The sequence below is a fragment of the Lissotriton vulgaris genome, chromosome 3_1 (assembly GCF_964263255.1).
Source record: "Lissotriton vulgaris chromosome 3_1, aLisVul1.2, whole genome shotgun sequence".
Classification (NCBI taxonomy): domain Eukaryota; kingdom Metazoa; phylum Chordata; class Amphibia; order Caudata; family Salamandridae; genus Lissotriton; species Lissotriton vulgaris.
In genome coordinates, this window is record NC_141689.1 from 1614088624 (window position 1) to 1614095389 (window position 6766).

Here is a 6766-nt window from a genome sequence, read left to right on the forward strand (position 1 = left end):
TATGGTAATCAGGGGGAGCTAGAAAAACAGGTGGCAGAAGGAATGCAATGTAACAGGTACCATCCCAATCTGAAGGCAAACGTATGTATGCGGTATGACCACAAACAAAGTAGGAATGACTGGTAGCTTTAAAGGACGATTTACCATGGTCACTGAACTCGACCACAGTAGTGCATTTACTATGACCCACGTGTACTGAACCTTTCTTGCTAACACATAATTCACCTGTGACTGGTAATACTAACATATGGGGCAAAACTGGAGCAGCTTCGGATTCAACAGTAAGGATCATAAGGCTAATTGTGTAATTACCTAATCCATATACTTCATTTTCTAGATCAGTTCCTATTCGAGTGGGAAGTCCCTCTTTATCAGGGTAACAGACGTTGAGCAGGACTAAGTTCAAGTTTCCCCAAACCCAGCCCCCATCGAAAACAGCAATATCAGGATCTAAGGAATTAATTATTTTAAACCATGCTCCACAGGAGCCATTGTGAGTGAACGGGTACGGAAAGAGGGGCAGAGCTCCCTTGTAATTCTGGTAGGGAGGGAGTCGGCCACATATCCAACAGTCCGTAGCATTATTTGTCTGATGGGAGTGATGTAACATACTAATGAATGTATTGTTGCGCAGCGCAAGTCGGTAAGAGAGTTCATGTGCAGGAAGTTCACTAAAAGTGTGTTCAGCAGAGACATTGTAAGCAGATTGTTCACGCCTGAAAATAGGCCAATATATAGGTAGCAGAATGCTGGCAATAATAATTAGAATACTTAGAAAAAACATTATTAACAACGTCACTATACAGTGACTACGCAGTGATTTGTAGTAAGTACGTTTCTTTGCTTCTCTCTCTCTCTCTCTATCTCGATCTAGGGGATACATGTCAGAAACTATTTAACCGATTCACCTAGGGGAGGACTTAAACAATTAAACTGTCTGACTTGCTAGATCGGAGCTTCATTCGATATAGTTCTTGGGGAGTCTTTTCTCGTTTGCTAACGGTAAAATCTTTCGTTTCAACACAGTCTTTGGTGGGGGTGGACGAGTCAGAGTCCTGTTTCAGTCCGTTTTTTAGTTCATTGCAAAGTTTGATGTGACTCGTATGGACCCACCCCTTTCTCCCCTCGATTTTCACAGCGGTCCTGGTGGTGAGCAGAACGGTCTTTGGAGACTTCCAGCGGGGCTCCAGCGGACTTTTCCGGTCGAAATTCCGGACGAGTACCAGGTCCCCAGGACGGACCTCATGCGCCTTCACATCGGTATTGTCAGGGAAGGCTGCGGCAACCTGTGAACGACATGATTGGAGTGCAGACATCAAGGAGGCAAGGTAATCTGTCAACATATTACAATCAACATCTGTGATTTTCTTCAGAATGGGCGTCCCCCACATATTCGGTGGTCTGCCAAAGACCACTTCGTACGGGGATAGCCCTGATCTTGAGTGGGCGACCATTCTCATGTAGAATAGTGCCACGGGCAGGGCGACTATCCAGTCGACCCCTTTTTCCTGACAGATCTTGGCAAGGCGGATTTTTAGTGTCTGATTATGCCTTTCTACAAGGCCTGCTGCTTCGGGATGTCGGACACAGTGGAACCTCCACTGATATCCTAGCAAAAGGGAAACCTGTCTCATCAACTCGGACGAGAACGGCTGTCCGTTATCTGAATACACGACACGGGGCAAACCGTACCGTGGGAAGAATTCACGAACCAACTGTCTGGCAGTGGTCGGAGCAGTGTAGTCTGGGACTGGGTATGCTTCGGTCCAACGGGACAGAGCACAAACAATTACAAGGACATATTTAAAACCTCGACAGCTATTCATCTGGATATAATCCATCTGGAGGACTTCAAAAGGGTGATCGGGAGGATGAAATCCTCCTTGCTCAACAGGGACGCTTTTACCTGGATTGAACTGACAACAGATCATGCAAGTACGCACTTTCTGTTTTGCTGCTGCTCGTAAGTGTTTGTTGTACCAGAGATTCTGTAAACTGTCTAACATCGCCTTCTCTCCTAGATGGGCCGGGCTATGTGCTGTATTTATCATGACTTGAACCATTGCGTCAGGGAGAAACCATATAGATTTTCCCTTCGTCACCCAACCTTGATCTGTCTGAATCCCTCCTAGTTCAGTCCATTTCTTTATCTCCCCTGGAGTAGCATGTGTCTGGATATCAATTACGTCTAGGGCGGGATCTCTAACTGCCATACACTTTGTTGGTACTATTGTTTTTGTTATGTCAGTAATCTGGGTGTGAGTTAGTGCTGTATGTTTTGCTGTCTGGTCTGCCAGGTCGTTACCCTGGGAAACAGAATCTGTGACTTTAGTATGTGCCTTACACTTCATGACTGATATGCCCGAGGGCAAATGTATTGCTTCTAACAGTGCTTGAATGAGGGGGCCATGTTGTATCTTGGCCCCATGGGAAGTCAGAAAACCTCGTTCTTGCCAGAGGACTCCGAAGTCGTGTACAACTCCGAAGGCATAACGGGAATCAGTATATATGTTAACATTTCTGTTCTTGGCTAGAATACAAGCTCGGGTCAGAGCGATGAGCTCGGCTGCTTGAGCAGACAGTGTATCAATACGATGTGTTTCTTTAACTTCGGTTTCAGTGGTCACGGCATACGCGGCCACTAATTCTCCTGTACTCGTTCTCATGCATGAACCGTCCACATAAAGTGTCAGATCTGGATTTGTCAATGGGACATCTGTTAAGTCTCGTCTAGGCTTAGTTACTGCATTAATTATTTCTATACAATCATGTGGAGCTGGATCTGTCATAACTGTAGGTAACAGTGTCGCTGGGTTCAAGATACTGTAGCGTCTGATTTCTATGTGTGGCTGGAATAGTGTTAATTCACAACCTGTCAATCGCGCCACAGTCAAGTGTTGAGTCTGGGTTCTGTTTAACAAAACCTCTACAGAATGTGGAACTTGTACTGTTAACTGATGACCTAGAACAATTGAATCGCTCTGTCTGATTGCTAACGCTGTTGCTGCTACTGACTTTAAGCACGCAGGGAGTGCTTGGGCCACTGAATCCAATGTACCAGAAAAACAAGCACAAGGCTTATGTGAACCTGCTTGATCTTGAGTGAGGACAGACAATGCTGTACCATCACGTTCTGTAACAAAAAGTGTAAACGGTTTGTTGTAACATGGTGTCGCTAAAACTGGTGCTTGACATAAGGCTTTCTTTAAGTCTTCAAAAGCGAGTGTGTGTTCCTGAGTCCAAGGGAGGGCAGTCGAAATCGCTGCCTCCTGTGTCGTTAACTGGATGAGTGGCTTGGCTAGAAATGCATACTGGGGAATCCATTGTCTGCAGTACGAGGTGAGGCCTATGAAGGCCCGCACTTCCTTTTGTGTCTGGGGTTGTGGCATATTTGCAATTAACTGAATGCGATCGGGAGTGAGCTGTCTCCCCACTTTGGACAGCAAGTGACCCAAGTACACAACTTGCTGAACACAGAATTGTAGCTTCGAAGGAGACACCTTGTGTCCCTTGTCGGCCAGAAAGTGTAGAACTGTCAATGATGCTTTTTCACATTCGGGCTCACTTCGTGCGGTGATCAGCAGATCATCGACGTATTGTAGTAAAGCGGTGTTAACTGGCATTTGAATACAATCTAGTTGTCTCTTCAGTGCTTGACTATAGATGCTGGGGCTTTCTGTGAATCCTTGAGGTGCGCGCGAAAATTTGAAACTGCGTCCATTTAAACAGAATCCGAAGAGATATTGGCTCTCTGGATCAATAGGCACGCTGAAGAAGGCGTTCTTGAGATCAATTACAGTGAAGAACGTTGCTTCTGAATCAATAGCAGTCAATAAGGATGAGATATCGGGGACCACAGGATACTGTGGGATAATGCATTTATTCAATTCTCGAAGATCAATCACCAGCCGATATACTGGCGGTGCATTGGGATCTGTACGTTTAAGAATCGGAATGATGGGCGAGTTACAGATATTGGAGTCGGTCTCGACGACCACTCCTTGGGCAATGAGCTCTTCAATGATTTTCAGTAAAGCCACTACAGCATCGGGTGGTAACTTGTATTGTCTGATTCTGGGTAATACAACACCTGCCTTGAGTGTAACGCGGTATGGTGTAATGTGCATACATCATACATCTGTTGGGCCTTTTGCCCATAAGTAATCAGGTACATTTTTTAATCTGACGTCAAACTCACGCAGAACATAGTGACCCTTGAAATCCCGCAGAAAGAGTCTAACTCCCTCCGGGGAACAGCAGATTATAGCTCCTAGAGCCTTCAATGTTTTAATTCCTAATAGATTTTCTGGACATGATTTCGTGAGTAATAAGTCTGTAACACGTGATAATGGACCCACAGCCAGGGGAACTGGTTCGGACACTTCATTTACAATAGGCTGTCCCGAAAAACCAAGGGAAACATTTTGTGAGCCTGAGAGGGGTGCCCCTGGAACTTCGTCATGACTTATTGTAGTGCGACTTGCCCCTGTGTCAATTAAAAATTTTCTGTCTTTTCCCAATACTTGACTGTGTACATAAGGACCTTCTTGATCTACAGGAATCTCAATAAGAGGCAAGCCACCTTCCCTCTCCAGGCTGTTTCATGTATATCGGGAATATTCGGGGTAAGCAGACTGGGCATACTGGTACATCTGTTGTGAAACTTGCTGAGTTGCAGCAATGGGCTGTGGCTGTGGTACTGCTACGGTCTGTGCTGTCTGTGCGGATGCATGCATAGGCTGTGTATTCTGTGTAGACTGATGCTGGTTATGGTCTTGTCTAGGCGGATGCGGTCTTTCTTTGGTTTTACCTGTCGCTATGTTATGTTTCAGAACTGGGCATTCGTGTACGTAGTGACCTGGCTGCTTGCAGTAGTTACATGTCCCTTTAACGGGAGCCGTAGTGTGACTTGTCTGGGTCGTACCTTTTCTGTGACTGTCGGATGGGACCGTCTGAGCTACTAACATTTTCATTTTCGTGTCTTTCATACGTTTCTGTTCCTGATCTTGTTCTTCCCTAATTCTATTCTGGTGATATTGTAACATTTGTAACATCTGGGATGGCGTATTTGCTTGCCATGTACTCTCGACCTTGTATACTCTATTTTTAACTAATGGTAGGGCGTTCTCGACTAATTTGGTTACAAAAAGGTGTGGATATGACTCGCTACTAGTTTTTAGACCACTATTTATAATAAAACATTTCTCGAATCTTGAATAAAAGTCACTAGTGTCTTCATCTTGTTTCTGTTTACAGGATGAAATTGCGTCCCAATCTTCTTTTCTAGTTGTCAACAATCTGGGCAGGACCTGTACTATCAAACCTGGTAATGCTTTAGTTTTGTCCCCAAGGCCTAACCCTGGAACCCGTTTTCTTTCTTCGTCCTCTATTTCTGCCCATGCTATCTTTGTGTCTCCCACCTCCCATTCCTTTTCCTTTAATTTCTCGAATATTCCCGTAGGCAATAATACTTTCAACATTTTCATGATGTCATCATACGTGTAATCTCCCATCAGTAACATGTCTTTAAGCTCTCTGTGAAAACCTGCAGGGTCTTTATCATGGCATGGTACTAGTTTCTTCATTTCTAACAGTTCTAATTTAGTCAGAGGCGTGTGTACATACACGCGTTTCAAAATTTTATCCTCACCCATAACAGGGTGCACTTCTCGTAAGGGGTTCTGGCTTTCAATACCACCCCCGCACTGCATATGGTACATTTTCCTTTCTGGAGGTGGGACGGGAACATATTCAGAGCTTACAAAGGTATCATATCTGTGTCGTTGTTCTAGAATTATTTGAATTAATTTAGTGCTTAAGCCTCTCCATCTATCCATCAGTAGTGCTTCTAGTGTTTCGTGTAAAGGACCTGGATCAGAATAGTGTTTCCTGTATTTGATAAGAAGGTGCTGAATCATGTATACACCTGCTAATTTCTGTTCGTCGGGGGAGAGGTTCAGAAATGTCTGCGCTACTGTGTCATCATTATATAAGTCTGCATTTTCGGCCCATGATACAGCTGATCGGGCTAGTTCTTGTTCATCCATAGAATTGAGTACATGGTACCCAACTCGATCTCGAAGCCGTTTATCAGTTTCCTGGAACTGATGCTCAGCAGAATTCGGATTTGTTAAGGCAGAGAAGAAAACTCTCTTGCTCTCCGGACGGATACCCTTCCTAAGGTAAGTTCCCTTACCTACATATGCTATTGTTCCTATATCTCTTTCGGATTCTTCCTGTACTTCTTCCTCCTCGGAGGAAGCCTTTTCTTTCTCTTTCTGGTGTACTGCTATCACTGCTTTCTTAATCTTCTTATACATAGACTCTATGCAATTTTGTCTGTCATGTTTTCCATCAGCTATATTTTGACCCCACTTGTTCAATGCGTCTAATTCACTCTGATCTGTTCCGGGCCTGTCTCGTTCTCTTATTAGACAGTTTATGAAAAATCGTAGTATCAGTGCTTGCATGCCAACTTTCTGTTTCTCCATGGCATCCTTAATACTGTCAGAGTCCTTTCCTGTTTGAACAAACTCATATATTCTGTCTAGACGATCCTTCATTCCTGCATAGCATAACAAGCTATCAGTAGCGGATCTTAACCGTAATGATGCCAATATCATTAAATCGTCCTTTCCGGGTACTGGATCATATCTGCAGACTGACATGTTTTCTTTCAATGCGTCGAGGCGGGATGAATTAGAGGAGTGGGGAGACCTGTAGGTGAGAGGACTCTGCGTATCTTTGAGATTGAATCTGTGAGTTG